The following is an 18,947-nucleotide window of genomic DNA, read 5'->3' on the forward strand; positions in this document are numbered from 1 at the left end:
TGCAGCCCCAGGAGAGTGACATTGTCTGACAGAACCTGATGTTGAGGAAGGTCTTATCTTACAAGGATCATGGTTAGAGAGGCTTGCTCCTGTTCTTGGTGCTGCTGCTGCTGCTGCTGCTGTGGGAGCTGCAAAATGAAGAGATTAAAAAATACCTCCTGACCCCTTGAAATGTGAGGCTTTCCACAGCTGGAGGTATGTATTCCTCCATCGACATAGCCCCATTTTCCAGGGTCAATTAGCACAAGGAACTATATTAGGTTGGACTTGTTTAGTCCATGTCTACTTGTATCATACTCTTTTGAATGTGTAGAATAATTCCACCTGAATCCAATGTGACAGGGTTTGGGGGTGAGGATAAAGGAGCCAAGGGTCCTTACCTCACTGAGATTTTCCCTCAGAAAGTCTAGAATGAGCAGTGAACGACCTTGCTCCCCAACTTGAAAACCTTTGTAGAGGGACTGAGATTTTCACTCAGGAATTCTGGAATGACCAGTGAACAGCATTGAGTCCCAACTTGAATGTCTTTCTGAAGGGACTGAGATTTTTATTCAGAATATCTAGAAGGACCAGTGTGCAACCTTGACACCCAACTTTCAATGATCTCTGGACTTTTGGGTTATTGCTCACTTTCCTAGGGGAGGGAAGTTGATGGCCTCCCTCCTAGGCTTGTTGGCCCAGGGTTAGTGTTTTCACTGGGATCTGCCCCTCTATTTATACCCATCAGTAGTGGTGACACACCCGCTGACCAAACAATGCTTGACATCTCCACAATTGCTCGCAGCAGAGACATTTTTTTTCCAAATGTGATAGTACTCTCCTCTTCTGAACCAAACTGGTAAATTTCTTTTTTTAACCAAAATTGGTTATACTGCCTTTTGCAAACCATTACTGGCAACACTGAGTTTTTTCCCAAAACTTGCAATGCCAGCTTTAAAGTCTTCAATTCTCTTCGTGCATGACACTCTGCAATGGGGTATACCCTTGCCAATGAATCAGCCAAGCTGTTCTTGTGGTTGGTTAGTGATTGGAAGTACATATTTACAAGTGAGGTAGCTGTCCTACCTTCAGCTTCTGCTCTGCTGGGATAGAATAAGCTTATTTTCTTTTGGGAAGGTCATGACATAGATGAGAGGCTTGGAGCTAGATGAGGTTTAAGGTGCCTTCTCCCTCAAAATCTATGAAAATTGTGGCAGTAGTCAGCACAGTTAAGTGGGAAAGCCACATACAGATTGAAAAGGAGACCATGGAAGACATTTACTGTGCTGCTCCTAGCAAAATTGATAAGCTCAGAAAAGCTGGAGTGGTGGCTTCCAGCCCTAATGAAGTAGAATTCAAACAATAAAACCTGAAGGGGCAGAAACGAAGGGATGATTACATCACATTAAAATTTCTCATTGACCACGAAAGGATATTGACAGTAAGACAATTCCACAACCAGACTTAGACATACCAAGATTGTTCATGGATCACTAAAATAGGTTGCTGCTGGAACCTGGGATTGGAACCCCTGCTGTGAGTCACAACTTGCCTCGTAGCCTTTTGCATTGCAGGTTCCCCTTCTCTTTGCCTGGCTCCGGATTCCAGGCCGTTTCAGTACCTCTTCTGCTTTCTAAGTCTACACCAGACCTCTTCGAGGTCAACAGGTGGTCTGTGCATCGATTTGTGGGATGTCTGCTAGAGTCAATCCTCACCCCCATTCCCATGGTTAGTGATTGACTTCTGGGTGGATTCTGGCTGTCCATTCCCTTTTCTTGACCAGGAGCATACTCTGGGGTAATTCTCATCTCTTTGAAGCTGTGCTTTTCCACCATTGTATGTTCTCAGTTCAGCAAACTGTTGGTGGATCCACTTTAAGGAGTCTGAGCCAGAATTCATGTTTGAATCCCTGATGTGTGGGCGTGACCAGTGGATGAGATTTTGAGGAAGATTCCTCTACTTTCTACCTGGGTATAGACTTCAGGCCCTTCTTATGCCTCTACTCCTTTCCACGTGCAACCTGGAAGTGTGCTCAGGAGACATACAATCTCTGGGTGGATTTCTGCTGTCTTTGCCACAGCCCAGATTCAGGCTCCCTACTGTGAATGGTTGACTTATGGGTGCATTTATGGTGTCCATTCCCTTCCTTGACCAGGGACACACTTGGCAGGTTCTTTCTCCTCCTTCTGACTGTGCTTTTCCTCCATTGGACTTTCTAAGATCTGCATGCTGTTTATGGATGGATGTCAGGGAATCTGCCCCAGAGTGCCGTGTAGGCCCCCTGCTGTGAAAGCCTGTGCCATGGATGGGATGTTGTGGAAGATTCCCCCTCTCTTTCCCTGGGTCTCCATTTCCAGTGTTTCTTGTCCTCTTCCTGCTTTCCCTTCAGACTGAAGGATTGACTTGGGAGCACGTGGAGTCATAGAGACATTTCTAGGCTCCCTTGCAAAGCCCAAGTAGCTGGTTCCCTGACTGCTTTTGCATGGCCTTTCCTCTTGTATCTTCTGACTCTCTTTTAGAGGCTTTAGAGGATTCTGGTTGAAGTCCTATTGTCAGTCATGACTGAGGAAATATTGAAGGTCACAGGACCTTCTTGTGTCAGACTTGAGGGGTTCTGTTCTGTGGTCCAGGGAAGGGTCCCCTGCTGTGCCCATATTCTCCAAGTTTGGGGATTTGCTTCAGATTCACCTTCTTTTGTTGTATGGCATACTGAGCAGGGAATTTGCCTCACCAGTGAATCACCTCCTGATCCAGGGGGCTTTTGCGGGTACCCAGAATGCCCTAGAATTCAATTCTGTGAATTCTGTGGAATTCATTTCTTTTCCACCATTGTACATTCTCAGGTCAGCAAGTAGCGAACTACCCCTTGTTTAGTCCGCATATGTCTGTGAAGGTGTCCCCATGTGTCTGTGTGTCCCCATCTGTCCATGTGTCCCCATCTGTCCATGTGTCCTGATCTCTCTGTGTGTCCCCATCTGTCTGTGTGTCTCCTGTCTGTCCATCCGTGTCACTGTCTGTCCGTGTGTCCTCTTTTGTCCGTGTGACCCATATCCGTCTATATATTCCCCTTCTGTCTCTCCATGTTTCTCCACCTGTCACTGTGTCCCCATCTTTCTGTCTGTGTGCCCCCACCTGTCAATGTCTAGAGTCTCTTGGAGGACCTCCTGCTGTGGTTGCTGGGACCTTGGCTGGTTCCTATATTTTCCTTTTCAGGACACTGAGCACCATTGCTTGTGTTCCTGTGAGCATGACACTTTGTCTGTGGTCCCTGTCTACACTGTGGCGTAGCATCAGTATCCCTGCATCCAAAATATCTCTGGAGCTATTTCTCTTCATCAATTTGTTACTGGGTTGGATTTCTTCCTACACATTCTTCTCTATTCCTGAGACGTTCATTTGGGGTATTGTGGCCTAATTCCTGGGATCCCTCTTTTTTTTAAATTTATTTATTTAACTTTTAACATTCATTTTCACAACATTTTGAGTTCCAAATATTCTCCCCATTTGTCCTTTCCCCCCACCCCAAAACACCGAGCATTCTGATTGCCCCTATCACCAATCTGCTCTCTCTTCTCTCATCACTCCCTTTCCTTGTCCCCATCTTCTCTTTTGTCCTCTGTGGCCAGATAATTTTCTATACCTCATTACCTGTATTTCTTATTTCCTAGTAGCAAGAACAGTACTCATCACTTGTTCCTAAAACTTTGAGTTCCAACTTCTCTTCATCCCTCCCTCCCCACCCATTCCCTTTGGTAAGGCAAGCAATTCAATATAGGCCATATCTGTGTAATTTTGCAAATGACTTCCATGATAGTCGTGTTGCATAAGACTAACTATATTTCCCTCCATCCTATCCTGCCCCCCATTTCTTCTATTCTCTCTTTTGATCCTGTCCCTCTCCAGGAGTGTTGACTTCAAATTGCTCCTTCCTCCCATTGCCCTCCCTTCCATTATCCCCCCCACCCTGCTTATCCCCTTCTTCCCCACTTTCCTGTATTGTAAGATAGGTTTTATGCCAAAATGAGTGTGCATTTTATTGCTTCCTTTAGTGGAATGTGATTTGAGTAAACTTCATGTTTTTCTCTCACCTCCCCTCTTTTTCCCTCCACTAATAAGTCTTTTCCTTGGCTCTTTTATGAGAGATAATTTGCCCCATTTCATTTCTCCTTTCTCCTTCCAATTTATTTCTCTTTCACTGCTTAATTTCATTTTTTAAAGATATGATCCCATCCTATTCCGTTCCCTCTGTGCTCTGTGGTGTGTGTGTGTGTGTGTGTGTGTGTGTGTGTGTGTGTGTGTGTGTGTGTGTGTAATCCCACCCACTACCCAGATACTGGAAAGTTTCAAGAGTTACAAATATTGTCTTTCCATGTAGGAATGTAAACAGTTCAACTTTAGTAAGTCCCTTGTGACTTCTCTTTGCTGTTTACCTTTTCATGCTTCTCTTCATTCTCGTGTTTGAAAGTCAAATTTTCTTTTCAGCTCTGGTCTGTTCATCAAGAATGCTTGAAAGTCCTCTATTTCATTGAAAGACCAATTTTTCCCCTGAAGTATTATACTCAGTTTTTCTGGGTAGGTGATTCTTGGTTTAAGTCCTAGTTCTTTGACTTCTGGAATATCATATTCTATGCCCTTTGATCCCTTAATGTAAAAGCTGCTAGATCTTGTATTATCCTGATCGTATTTCCACAATACTTGAATTGTTCCTTTCTAGCTGCTTGCAATATTTTCTCCTTGACGTGGGAACTCTGGAATTTGGCCACAATATTCCTAGGAGTTTCTCCTTTAAGGTGTCTTTCAGGAGGTGATCGGTGGATTCTTTCAATATTTGTTTTGCCCTCTAGTTGTAGAATTTCAGGTCAGTTTTCCTTGATAATTTCATGAAAGATGATGTCTAGGCTCTTTTTTTGATCATGCCTTTCAGGTAGTCCCACAATTTTTAAATTGTCTCTCTTGGATCTATTTTCCAGGTTTTTCCAATGAGATATTTCACATTATCTTCCATTTTTTCATTCTTTTGGTTTTGTTTTGTGATTTCCTGGTTTCTCATAAAGTCATTAGCCTCCATCTGTTCCATTCTAATTTTGAAAGAACTATTTTCTTCAGTGAGCTTTTGAACCTCCTTTTCCATTTGGCTAATTCTGCTTTTGAAAGCATTCTTCTCCTCATTGGCTTTTTGAACCTCTTTTGCCAATTGAGTTAGCCTATTTTTCAAAGTGTTATTTTCTTCAGCATTTTTTTGGTTCTCCTTTAGCAAGGTGTTGACCTGCTTTTCTTGCATCTCTCTCATTTCTCTTCCCAGTTTTTTCCTCCACCTCTCTAACTTGATTTTCAAAATCCTTTTTGAGCTCTTCCATGGCCTGAGCCCACTGAATATTTATTTTGGATGTGTGGGATACAGAAGCCTTGACTTCTGCATTTTTTCCTGATGGTAAGCATTGTTCTTCCTCATCAGAAAGGATGGGAGGAGATATCTGTTCACCAAGAAAGTAACCATCTATGGTCTTATTTTTTTCCCCCTTTTCTGGTCATTTTCCCAGCCAGTGACTTGACTTCTTAGTGTCCTCTCCATACCCACCTCGCCTCCAGATCCTCCCAGCCAGCGCTTGGGGTCCGAGATTCAAATGCTGCTTCTCAGCCTCAAGGCTTTTGGAGGGGGCAGGGCTGCCACTCAGTGTGAGATTAAGTTCAGGTGCTCAGATGGGGGCAGGGCTGCCACACAGGGCTCATTTCCCTCAGGGGGTTTATGCAGAGACCTTCAACAATGGCTCCTGGTTCCTGCCTGCTTTGGGAGCCCCTTTCTGCTGCCACCTCTGTTGCTGCCTCCCAAGGGGGCCCGAGTTATGGGGACACCCTGCTCCCCTCTTGGCGAGCCAAAAAGTGAGAGAGTTCTCACTGACCTTTGTACCCGTGAGTAGAGGGACCTGCATGGCTGCTGGAGATTCTGTCCCTGACGCCTGCTCGCATCTGATCCTCTCAGTGCTGCGCAGCCAAGACAGGGCTGGGCTGTGCTCAGGGTCCAGTGCGCGACGGACCTTTCACGTCAATTTTTCAGGGTTCTCTGGAGCAGAAATCTCCTCTGCTCCGTTGTTTTGTGGCTTCTGCTGCTCCAGAATTTGTTGGGAGTTCTTCTTTACAGGAATTTTATGGGCTGTGGGTTCACAGCTAACATCTGTGTGTCTTTGTACTCCGCCATCTTGGCTCCTCCCCCCTGGGATCCCTCTTGATCAAGGGGCTGTCTACTCTCCAGATTTCATTCATCAAACATTTTAGTGTGTTACTATGGACACGTCAGGTGGGACTCCCAATCATTCCTTAGGTCTTAGACTATCTTTTTGCCGATTCTTCTTCCCTTTCCTGGATCTCTATTTCTGGCCATTTCGGGTACTCTCATCCTTTCAGGGTATACACTGGAACCATCCTGGACTGATAGGCAGTCTGTGGACATATTTCTGGGGTGTCTTCCAGAGCCCATCCTCAGCCCCGCTGTGACTGATTGAATTCTGTCTGGATTGTCCCTGTCTATTCCCTTCTTTTGACCAGGGGTATACTGTGAGGTAATTCTGGACTGTTTCAAGATGTACTTTTCCACCATTGTACTTTCTCAGGTTAGCAAACTGTTGGTGGATCCCCTTTAAGTAATCTGACCCTGGTTTCAAAGCTGGAACCCTAGTGTGAGGGTCTGACCCATGGATGGGATTTTTGGGGAGATTCCTGTTCTCTCTGCCTGGGTCTACATTTCAGGTCCTTCTGGTGCCTCTGCTCCTTTGCATATACATCTTCAAATTGTCCTGAGCAGATATTCAGTCTTTGGGTAGATTTCTGCTGTCTTTGCCATGGCCCACCTACAGGCTCCCTACTGTGAATGGTTGAATTCTGGGTGAATTTAGGTTGTCCATTCCCGTCCTTCACCAGGGACACACTTGGCAGGTACTTTGACCTACTTCTGGCTGTTCCTTTCTAGCATTGGATTTTCTATAGTCTGCACCCTGCTGTTGGATGGATGTCAGGGAATCTGACCCAGAGTGCAGTTTAGGCCCCCCTGCTGGGAAGTCCCTTGGCTTGCATGGGATTTTTTGAAAGATTTCCCTTCTGGTTCCCTGGGTCTTCATATCTCGTGCTTCTGGTCCACATCCTGCTTTCCCTCCAGCCTGATGGACTGCCTTGGGACCACGGGTAGTCCTTGGAGACATTTCTAGCGCCCCAGCTAAACCCAAGTAGCTGGCTGAAAGACTGCTTTGGCATGGGCTTTCTTGATTTGTCTTTTGACTCCCTTTGGGCAGCTACTTTAGGGGATTCTGGTTGAGATCCTATTGTCAGTCACAGCTGAGAGAATATTCGAGGTCACAGGAGCTTCTTTTGTCACTTGAGGGGATCTCTTCTGTGGTTCATGGAAGGGCTGCCTGCTGTGCCCGTGTGCCCCAAGTTTCGGGCTTTGCTTCAGATTAATCTTTGTTGTATGGCATATGTAGCAGGGAATTTGCTTCATTACTGATGCACCTGCTTTTCCAGGAGGCTTTTACCAGTACCCAGAATATCCCCAGATCCATTTCTGTGGGGTTCCCTCACCAGGGCCCCTTGGCTACTCCCTATATATCTCTCCAGATGTCCTCATCTGCCTGTGTGTCCCCATCAGTCTGTGTGTCCCCATCTGTCCTTGTGTCCCAATCTGCATGTGTGTCCCCAATATGGCCATGTGCCTCACTGTCTGTCCGTGTTTCCTCATCTGTCCATGCGTCCCATATATTTCACTGTATCCCCTCTCTCTTCATGTTTCCCCAGGTGTCTCTGTGTCAACATCTGTCTGTCTGCCTGTCCCTGTCTGTCAATCTCTAGAGTCTGTTGGAGGACCTCCTGCTGTGGTTAATGTCACTGTGGATGGCTCCTGTATTTTCCCTTTCAGGGTACTGAGCACCATTGCTTGTGTTCCTCTGAGCATGCCACTTTGTCTTTTGTCCCCGTCTAGACAGTGGTATAGCATTAGTGCCTCTGAATCCAAAATCTCTCTGGGACTATGTCTTTTCATCAATTTGTTACTGGGTTGGATTTCTTCCTGCACATTCCTCTCCTCTATCCCTGAGGTGTTTATTTGGGGCATCATTGCCTCGTTCCTGGGGTATTTCTTCACCAAGGGGCTTCTACTCTCCAGTTCCCGTTCATCAAACATTTTAGTGGGTTGCTACTGGCACCTCGGGTGTAACTTTTCCTGCACATTCCCCTTCCCTTTCTTGGGTTTCAATTTCTGGCCAGTGTAGCTACTCTGGTCCTTTTCGTGTATACCCTGGAACTGTCCCTGGCCTATAGGCAGTCTGTGAATATATTTCCTGAGTGTGTGCCAAAGCCCATTCTCCGTCTCGCTGTGAGTAATTGGATTGTGTGGATTCTGGCTGTCCATTCCATCTTCTTGACCAGGGGCATACTTTGGGGTAATTCTGCGCTGTTTGGAGCTGAGCTTTTCCACCATTGTACTTTCTCAGGTCAGCAAACTGTTGGTGGATGCCCTTTAAGGAATCTGGCCCAGATTTCAAGGTAGGACCCTTGCTGTCAGGGCTTGACCCATGGGTGGGACTTTGGGGAAGATTCCTCTACTCTCTGCCTGGGTCTAGATTTCAGAACCTTCTGGTGCTACTGTTCCTTTCCATGTACAATGTGCAGTTGTCCTCTGCAGGCATACAATTTGTGGATAGATTTGTGCTGTCTTTGTCACAGCCCACCCACAGGCTCCCTACTGTGAATGATTGAATTCTGGGAGCATTTAAGGTGTTCCCTCCCTTCCTTGACCAGGGACACACTTGGAAAATTCTTTAGCCTACTTCTGGCTGTTCTTTTCCTCCATTTTACTTTCTAAGATCTGCATGCTGTTGGAGGATGGATGTCAGGGAATCTGACCCAGAGTGCCATGTAGGACCCGCTGCTAGTGAAGGCCTGTGCCTTGGATGGGATGTTGTGGAAGATTCCCCTTCTCTTTCCCTGGGTCTCCATTTCCAGTGATTCTGGTGCTCTTCCTGCTTTCCCTTCAGACTGAAGGATTGCCTTGGGAGCACGTGGAGTCATAGAGACATTTCTAGTGCCCCTTGTAAAGACCAAGTAGCTGGTTCTTGGACTGCTTTTGCATGGCCTTTCTTGTTGTATCTTCTAACTCTCTTTTCCTGGGCAGCTAGAAAGAGGATTCTTGTTGAAGTCCTATTGTCAGTCATGACTGAGGGAATATTGAAGGTCACAGGACCTTCTTTTGTCAGACTTGAGGGGTTCTGTTCTGTGGTACAGGGAAGGGTTCCCTGCTATGCGCGTGTGCTCCAAATTTGGGACTTTGGTTCAGATTCATCTTTTTGTTGTATGGCATACTGAGCAGGGAATTTGCCTCACCTTTGATGCACCTCCTGCTCCAGGGGACTTTTACCAGTATCCAGAATGTCCCCAGACCGGATGAATTTCTGTGGGGTTCCCCCAAGAGAACCCCTTGGCTAATCTGCACGTCTGCATGTGTCTGTCTGTGTGTCCCCATCTATCTGTGTTTCCTCATGTTGCCATCTGTCCATTTGTGTCCATCTGTCTATGTGTCTCCCATCTGTCCGTGTGTCCCCATGTGATTGTTCATGTGTCCCTATCTGTGTGTCCCCTACCGGTCTGTCTGTGTGTCTCCATAGGCCTGTCTGTGTCTCCTCATCTCTCTGTGTGTTCTTATTTGTCCCTATTTCTTAATCTGTCCGTGTGTCCCCTTCTTTTCTTCTCTCACCATATGACTGTCTGTTTTCCCCATCTGTCTGTGTGTTCCCATTTGTCTCTCCATTTTTCCCCACTTGTCCTTGTGTCACCATAAGTCTGTCCATGTGTCCACTATCTGTCTCGTTGTCCCCATCTATCTGTGTGTCTCCTATCTCTCCTTGTGTTCCCATGTGCCTTTCCCTGTGTCCCCATCTGTCTGTGTGTCACCATCTGTTCTTGTGGTCCCTTCCATCCACGTGACCCCTATATGTCTGTGTGTCCCCCTCTGTCCATGAGTCCCCATGTATCTGTCTTTTGTATCCCCATTTGTATGCCTATGTGCCCCCACCTGTCTGTGTGTCCTTATCTGTCCATGTGTCCCCATCTGTCCATGTATCTCCTATCTGCTTGTGTGACCATGTGTCTTTCCATGTGTCCCCATCTGTCCATATGTCCCCATCTATCTGTCCATGTGTTCATCTGTTTGTGTGTCCCCATCTGTCCATGTGTCTCCTATCTGTCTGTGTGCGCCAGTGTGCTTGTCTGTGTGTCCCGATCTGTCTGTGTGTCCCTATTTCTCTGCGTGTCTCCTATGTGTCCGTGTGTCCTCGTGTGTCTGTCCGTGTGTCCCCATCTGTCCGTATGTCCTCATTTGTCTGTCTGTGTTTTCTGATCTGTCTGTGTGTCCCGATCCGTCTGTGTGTCCCACTGTCTCTCATCTGTCAATCACTAGAGCCTCTTGGAGGACCTCCTGCTGTGCTAGATGGTACATTGGATGATTCCTGTATTTTCCCTTTCATGGCACTGAGAAGCATTGCTTGTGTTCCTTTGAGCATGACTCTTTGTCTGTGGTCCCCATCTAGGCCATGGCATAGCATCAGTGTCTCTACATCCAAAATCTCTCTGGGCCAATTTCTTTGCATCAATTTGTCACTGGGTTGGATTTCTTCTTGCACATTCTTCTCCTCTATCCCTGAGGGGTTCATTTGGGAGATTGAGACCTAGTTTCTGGGGTCCCTCTTGACCAAGGAGCTGTCTACTCTCCAGTTCCTGTGCATGGAATATTTTAGTAGGTTGCTACTAGCACCTCAGATGGCACTCTCAATCATTCCTTAGGTCTTCGACTTTTTTCCTGCAGATTCTTCTTCCCTTTCCTGGGTCTCAAATTCTGGCCATTGTGGGTACTCTGGTGCTTTCGATGCATACACTGGAACCATCCTGGTTCAATAAGCAGTCTGTGGATATATTCCTTGGGTGTCTGCTAGAGCCCATCCTCAGCCCCCCTCAGAGGGATTGCATTTTTGGTGGTTTCTGGCTGTCCATTCTCTTTTCTTGACGAGGGGCATACTTTTGGGCCATCCTGGTCTGGCTCTAGCTGTGCTTTCCCACCATTGTACTTTCTCAGGTCAGCAAACTGTTGGTGGATCCAGGTTAAGGATTCTGGCCCAGATTACAATGGTGGTCCAGATCTGTCTTACGTACCCAACTGTGTGTGTCTCAGATCTGTCCATGTGTCTCACTGTCTGTCTCTGTTTCCTCATCTGTCCTTGTGTCCCTTATCTCTCTGTATAGGCCCCATCTGTGTCTTCATGTTTCCCTATCTCTCACTGTGCTCCCCTCTTTCTTTCCATGTGTACCTCCTGTCAATCAGTAGAACCTCTTGGAGGACCTCCTGCTGTGGTTGCTGTAAATGTGGATGGCTCCTGCATTTTCCCTTTCAGGGCACTGAGGCCCATTGCTTGTGTTCCTGTGAGCATGACACTTTGTCTGTGGTCCCAGTCTGGGCCGTGGCATAGCATCAGTGTCCCTGCATCCAAAATATCTCTGGACCTATTTCTCTTCATCAAATTATTACTGGTTTGGATTTCTTCCTGCACATTCTTCTCTATTCCTGAGGAGTTTATTTGGGGTATTGTGGCCTAGTTCTGGGCATCCCTCTTGATCAAGGTGCTGTCTACCCTACAGTTCTCATTCATCAAACATTTTAATGTGTTGCTATGGGCACCTCAGGTGGAACTCCCAATGATCTCTTAGGTCTTAGATTTTTTCCAGCAGATTCCTCTTCCCTTTCCTGAGTCTCAATTTCTGATGGGTACTCTGGTCCTTTCTGTGGAAACACTGGAACCATCCTGGGCTGAGGGGCAGTCTGTGGATGTATTTCTGGGGTGTCTTCTAGAGCCCATCTTCAGCGCCTCTGTGAAGGATTGAATTCTGGATGGATTTGGGCTGTCCATTCCCTTCCTTGACCAGGTAGGCTGGCCTACTTCTGGCTGTGCTTTTCCTCCATTGGACTTTCTGAGGTCTGCATGCTGGTGGTGCGTGAATGTGAGGGAATCTGACCCAGAGTGCAGTGCAGGCCCCCCTGCTGTGAAGGCCTGTGGCATGGATGGGATGTTGTGGAAGATTCCCCTACTCTTTCCCTGGGTCTCCATTTCCTGTGCTTCTTGTCCACTTCCTGCTTTCCCTTCAGACTGCAGGACTGGCTTGGCACAGCCTGTAGTCAGTGGAGACATTTCTAGGGCCCCTTGTAATGCCGAAGTTGCTGGTTCACCACCTGCTTTTGCATGGCCTTTCTTGTCGTGTCCCCTGACTCTCTTTCTCTGGGAAACTGATTCAGGGGATTCTGGTTGAGACCCTATTGTCAGTCACGACTGAGGGAAGATTGAAGGTCACAGGACCTTCTTTTGTCAGACTTGAGGGGTTCTGTTCTGTGGTCCATGGAAGGGTCCCCTGCTCTGCCCAGGAGCTCCACGTTTGGGGATTTTCTTCAGATTCATCTTCTTTTCCTGTGTGGCATACTGAGAAGGTAATTTGCCACACAACTGATGCACCTACTTACCCAGGAGTCTTTTACCAGTACCCAGAATTTCCTCAGATCCATTTCTGTGGGGTTCCCTCACCATTACCCCTTGGATACTCCCCGTATATCTGTCCAGGTGTCCTCATCCATCCAAGTGTCCCCATTGGTCTGTGTGTCTCCATCTGTCCATGTGTCCCAATCTGTCTTTGTATCCTTATCTGTCCATGTGTTCCCATCTGTCCATGTGTCTCCTATGTGTCTGTGTGTGCCCATGAGTCTGTTTATGTGTGCACATCTGTCTGTCTATGTATCCCCGTCTATCTGTCCGTGTTTCCCCATGTGTTCCTGTGTCCCTATCTGTCCATGTGTCTCGTATCTGTCTGTTTGTCCCCATCTGTCAGTATCTCTCTTATCTCTCCTTGTGTCCCCATGAGTCTTTCCATGTGTCCCCATCTGTCTCTGTGTCCTTATCTGTCTATGTGTCTCCTATATGTCTGTGTGTCCCCATGTGTTTGTCTGTGTGCCCCGATCTGTCTGTGTGTCCCTATTTGACTGCGTGTCTCCTATGTGTCTGTGTGTCCAACTGTCTGTCCATGTGTCCCCATCTGTCTCTGTATCCCCATGTGTCTGTCTGTGTGCCCCCATGTGTCTGTCCGTGTGTCCCCATCTGTCTGTATGTCCTCATTTGTCTGTCTGTGTTTCCTGATCTGTCTGTGCGTCCTTCATTGTCTGTGTGTCTTCTATGTGTCCGTGTGTCCCACTGTCTCTCATCTGTCAATCACTAGAGCCTCTTGGAGGACCTCCTGCTGTGCTAGATGGTACATTGGATGATTCCTGTATTTTCCCTTTCATGGCACTGAGAAGCATTATTTGTGTTCCTTTGAGCATGACACTTTGTCTGTGGTCCCCATCTAGGCCGTGGCATAGCATCAGTGTCCCTGCATCCAAAATCTCTCTGGGCCTGTTTCTTCTCAACAGTTAGTTACTGGGTTGGATTTCTTCTTGCACATTCTTCTCCTCTATCCCTGAGGGGTTCATTTGGGACACTGAGACCTACTTTCTGGGGTCCCCCTTGATCAAGGAGCTGTCTACTCTCCAGGTCCTGTCCATGGAATATTTTAGTGGATTGGTACTAGCACCTCAGATGGCACTCTAAATCATTCCTTAGGTCTTCGACTTTTTTCCTGCAGATTCCTCTTCCCTTTCCTGGGTCTCGAATTCTGGCCATTGTGGGCACTCTGGTCCTTTTGATGCATACACTGGAACCATCCTGGTTCAATAAGCAGTCTGTGGATATATTCCTTGGGTGTCTGCTAGAGCCCATCCTCAGACCCCTCAGAGGCATTGCATTTTTGGTGGTTTCTGGCGGTCTGTTCTCTTTTCTTGACCAGGGGCATACTTTTGGGCCATCCTGGTCTGGCTCTAGCTGTGTTTTCCCACCATTGTACTTTCTCAGGTCAGCAAACTGTTGGTGGATCAAGGTGAAGAATTCTGGCCCAGAGTACAATGTTAGTCCCCCTGCTGTGAAGGCTTGGCCCATGGATGGGATTTGTATAAGATTACCTTCCTGTATACCAGAGTCTCCATTTCAGGAGGTCCACTTCCTGCTTTCCCTCTAGACTGATGGATTGCCTTTGGATCACATGTAGTCATTGTAGACACTTCCCAGGTCATTCTACAGCCTAAGGAGCTGGCTCACTGACTGTTTCTGCATGGGCTTTCTGGTTGCTCTCTGATTCACTTTCGAGGGCCAGCTGATTAAGGAGATTCTGGTTGAGATCCTACTGTCAGGCACAACTGGGGGAATATTGAAGGTCACAAGAACATCTTCTGACAGGTACGAGAGGACCTGTTCTGTAGTGTGTGGTGTAGTCCCACCAGGACAGCCAGTTCTAAGTGGAGGGCTTTGTTCAGATACATCTTCATTTGCTCTATCACGAAGTTTGTGGGGAATTGGCCCATCCGCGGATGCTCCCTGTAACCCAGGAGACTTTTCTCAGTCATCACAATGTCCCCAGATCAATTTCTGTGCGGTTCCCTCACCAGAGCCCCTTGGAGGACCTCCTGCTGTGGCTGGGGCACCTTGGAGGATTCCTGTATCCCCCTTACTGGGCAATCAGGCTCATTGCTTAGGTTAGTTGAGCAGAACACTTCCACTGTGGTCCAGCTATAGGCCCTGACATGGCATCAGTGTCCCTACATGCAAAGTCTCTCCAGGCCTATATTGTTTAACCAATTTGTTCTTGGGTGGGATTTGTTTTTGAACTTTCTGCTCCTTGTAGCTGAGGAGGTTATTTGGGGGATTCTGGCCCAGTAGTCGGGTCAGTCTTGCACCAGGGGCTGCCTACTCTCCAGTCATTATTCAAGGATCACTACAGTGGGGTGGTACTGGAAGCTTGGTGGGACCCCCTGTGGTGAATCATGACTTCTCTCTTAGCCTTTTGTGTGGCAGATTGCTCTTCTCTTTGCCTGGGTCTGGATTTCAGGCCATTCTGGTCCCTCTGCTGCTTTACATATATACACTGGATCTCTTCTGGCTTACTGGACATCTGGGGATGGATTTCTGAGGTGCCTCCCTAGAGCTTGCAGCACATGACACAAATGCTCAACTTTGCTTTTGTTGTCTCTGTAACCTGCCATCATCTTATCTTTTCAGCCCAAAGCATGGCTCTTTTCCTTCAGGGATTACGTGCTTCTGCCTTACTAGGGAGTTCTTTGTACTTCCTGCCACCTTTGCCCACCCTTTAGGTTTGACCAATATTTCCTGAACACTTCCTTTTTCCTTCCAGGCTTGCCTTGACCCAGCCCAGCCTTCCCAGCCCAGGTGCTACCATTTGCATGATTCCTTTCCCAGTCTTTCCCCAACTTCCAGCCCTGACATGGAAATCTCACTCAGTTAGATACTCTCTCCAATAATCAGCTCCTCTTGCTCATGGCTCTCAGAGTCCTTTGCCTGGAACTCACCTTATTTCTCATCTCATGCAGCTTGGAAGATCCTGAACCTTCTTTCAGATTTGTCTCAGTGGGATCTGGTAGACCTTAACAAAAAAACAGTTTGAAAGTTATTGGATAAACCTCCTACAGAAAAGTTTGTTTCATTAAAAATCATCATATGTCATCATCGGGAATGTAGTGTGGTGGATACGATTCTTGGGGAGTCAGGGGACCTGGGCGTGAATGGAGCCTCCCTTAGTTCCTGTGTCTCACTGGGCAAGTCATTTAACCTCTGTGCCTCCGTTTCCTCCTCTGTTGAGGATACTGGCTTGTGATGGCCCTTCCCAGCTCTACACCTGTGATCCTATGGCTGTGAGGTTGTGTCCAGAGGACATTTCCAGGTTTCCCTCCCCCATGAAGCACACCCTTGAATCATGTTCTTTTTCCTCTGTTTTCTTTCATCAATTGGTATTAAACCAATTCTCCCGAAATTTATAGACTGGCAGAGCTGAATCCCTGGTGATAGAGGGTAACCCCTGGCCAGGCTAACAGCTTGGCCAGCAGCCTCTCTCCCCGTGGTCCTGTGTGGTTCCTGGTGACCTCTTCTGCTGCTGTTCCCAAGGAGCCTTCCCCGCCCCCCCATCACCCCTGTTCTTTCCCCTGCCCTCAGCCGCCCATAGGAGTGTGATGTGTCACTTCCTAGGTGTGAGCCCTGTGGCTCTCCCTGCACAGACCCCCTTCCCTCCCTCCGCCCACCTTGGGTTCCCCTCTGCCTCTCCATCGGTCCTTTTTGGTCCAGCCTCCCCCCAGGCTGGCCCAGCTCTTTGGCTAGCCAGCTCTGGATGCTCTACAGACTCCCTCGCTGCGGGTTCGGCCACCTCCTTGCCCAGATGGCCCCCTTGCGAGAGGTCCTTCTTCCTCTGCACGGACTCGGGAGGCCCTGTCACCCCGGCCCCAGCTCCACCGTGGCTCTGACTCCGGGGACCTCCCGCAGGGTTCTTCTGCAATCCCTGGGATGTTCCATTGGCGGCCCTCCCCCCCAACGCTCAGCCCCACACTCCGTTGGGTTCCGTTGCGAAGGTGGGCAACGGCTCTCCCTCTGCCCGTCTCCACGCCGTTTTCGGGTGATCCTGGTCCGCCCCGGCCATGGAGGAAGAGAAATCCAGGGAAGCCCTGCGGTGCCTGGCCAAGGGCACCCAATACACGCGCCTCGGGCTGTTCCGATGGAGGCCGGACTACGGGAAGGCTGCGAGAGAGTTCGCCAAGGCCGCCTTAGCCTTCAGCAGCGCTCACCAGCTGAAGGAGGCCGCGGGAGCCTTGTTCAAGGAGGCTGAGGCCCACGAGCAAAACCGGGTGCCCCTCCGTGCCGCCATGGCCTACGAGCGAGCCAGCCTGTACCTGAGCCAGTCCGAGCAGCTGGGCGAGGCCGCCCAGGCGGTGAAGCGGGCTGTCTCGTTGTCCCTGGAGCGTGGAGCGGCAGACGTCGCAGCCTGCACCTTGAGGCGCTTCAGCCAGCTGCTGGAGAGCCAGATCCCGCACCAGGTGGTGCCCCTCTACCAGCGGGCATCCCAGCTCTTTGAGGCGGACGAGCACTTGCTGCCGGCCCTGGACTTCAGCAGCCGAGCTTCCAAGCTTCTGGTGCGGCTCCAGCGCTACGGGGACGCTGCGATCTCCCTCAGCCAGGAGAAGCACTTGTATGCCAAGGTGGAGGGCTTCACCATGTGCCACCAGAGAGCCCTGGCGCAGTGTCTAGCCCACCTGTGTGGCCGGGATTTTTCTGCTGCCTCCCAGTGCCTGCAAGACTGCTGTGTCAATTTTCCGACCTTCCAGTTCAGCGACGAGTACGTGGCCATGGTAGCTTTGCTGAACTGTTATGAAGACCAGGACCAAGAAGGGGTGGACGAGGTGTGCAGCTCTCCTGTCGTCCAGTACCTGGACGAGGTGTACAGGGAGATGACCACGATGCTGAAGATGCTTACCGTCGAGAACCTGTCCTTCCTAGAACAATGAATTCATTAAAGCCAATTAGTTAAAAAAATAAAAGTTCTGTTATACCTATCCTGTGTGTGTGTGTGTTTGTGTGTCTGTGTGTGTGTGCTTTGTCGCATCATACCTGTTCTCAGCTTCTTTACTTCAAACGTGCAAGGAAGCCTTTGGATTCCTCCCCCTTCCCAATGACCCCTTCCGTCTCATCGTTGCAGAGAAGATATACTCCTCCCCCCATGGTTCAATATAGAAAACCATCAATTAGGTTACTCTCTGCTTTCCCACCCCACTTCCTCTCGTTTCCCCATGATCCTCAGGACATACATCCTACATTCATAGACATTTGACTGCCCAAACTCCTCAGGATGAGACTAGAAAATACCTAAAACTTCTGAGACTTTCTTCATGCCTTCCCCATGGTTACCCTTCTAAGACATACTGCACAGACCTTGAAGGCTCCAAATGACTTAACCTTTTCCCTGGAAAATCAAAATGAGCTGCATTCAATCAGCTTGAGCTTGAGGCTCAGGTGTGGGATCAGGAACAGGATCAGTTGTCCACCTGTATGGGACTTGAGCAGTTCCACCCAGTCCAATCCCCTGGTTTTACATAGGAGGTAGCCCTGGGGCCCAAAGAAGTTAACTTGCTCAGGAACCCACTGGTGACAGGCCACAGGGAACAGGGACAGGCAGGATGGGCCCTCTGGGTCTTCTGATTCCAAATACAATGAAGAAATGAAACGAAGGTGGTGAGGAAATGGGACCAGACAAGAGAGAAAGGCATGTGACCAGGGAGGCATGGAACCCCTCTGACATGGTAAGGCAAGCTTTGCCTAACCTAGCCCAGAGGGGACAGAAGTGCCTTGTGCAGGAGGAATCTGTAGCATCTTTCAGACCCATCCCTGTCCTGCTCATCTCCCTGTACACATTTCCTTTTTCAAAATTATTCAACAGTATTTAAATTACCAAAAGTTAATTGGAGCCACACTGAGGAAGGTTCTACAGAATAACCATCTCAATTCATTGACACTTCCAAAATTCCCAAGGTAGGTAGAAAAGAAGGTAGAACTTGAAGCTTGACTGAGGAAACACTTGATAATAATTAGAACTATCCCAAAGCAGAATGTATGGTCTCAGGACAACATGGGTCCCCAGGTCCAGGAACTCTGGCAGCAAAGACTAGGTGACTTCTTGCTGGCTTCCTGCAGTGGAGGTCCTTGTCCAGGAGTTGGACTGAAATGGCCTCAGAATTCCCCTCCACCTTTCTAATTTTGTTGCCCCTTGTAGCCCATTAAACATGCAGACTGTTTGTAAAACGTGGAGACAACTGATTTCAAGGGGAGTTTCCCCTTGAAAAGTCCAGAGGGCTTCCTGCATGATAGGACATGACTATCTGTATAGCCCCTAAAAGAAAATTGCCTCCAAGCTTGCATTGGCTCTCATGTCAATGAGAATCTGTGAAAAGCCTTTTGTATTCCTTCCCAAAAGAACACTGAAAGTAATACAAGTTCCCATCAATATGACCGCCTTTATACCAATAAACA

General features: G+C 48.3%; 1 pseudogene; it reads left to right on the plus strand.

Annotated features, from left to right (window-relative positions):
* Positions 1-16,564: 16,564 nt before the first annotated feature.
* Positions 16,565-17,428, plus strand: LOC140516368 (gamma-soluble NSF attachment protein pseudogene; annotated as a pseudogene).
* Positions 17,429-18,947: the final 1,519 nt, after the last annotated feature.

This window comes from Notamacropus eugenii, chromosome X, assembly GCF_028372415.1.
Source record: "Notamacropus eugenii isolate mMacEug1 chromosome X, mMacEug1.pri_v2, whole genome shotgun sequence".
Lineage (NCBI taxonomy): Eukaryota > Metazoa > Chordata > Mammalia > Diprotodontia > Macropodidae > Notamacropus > Notamacropus eugenii.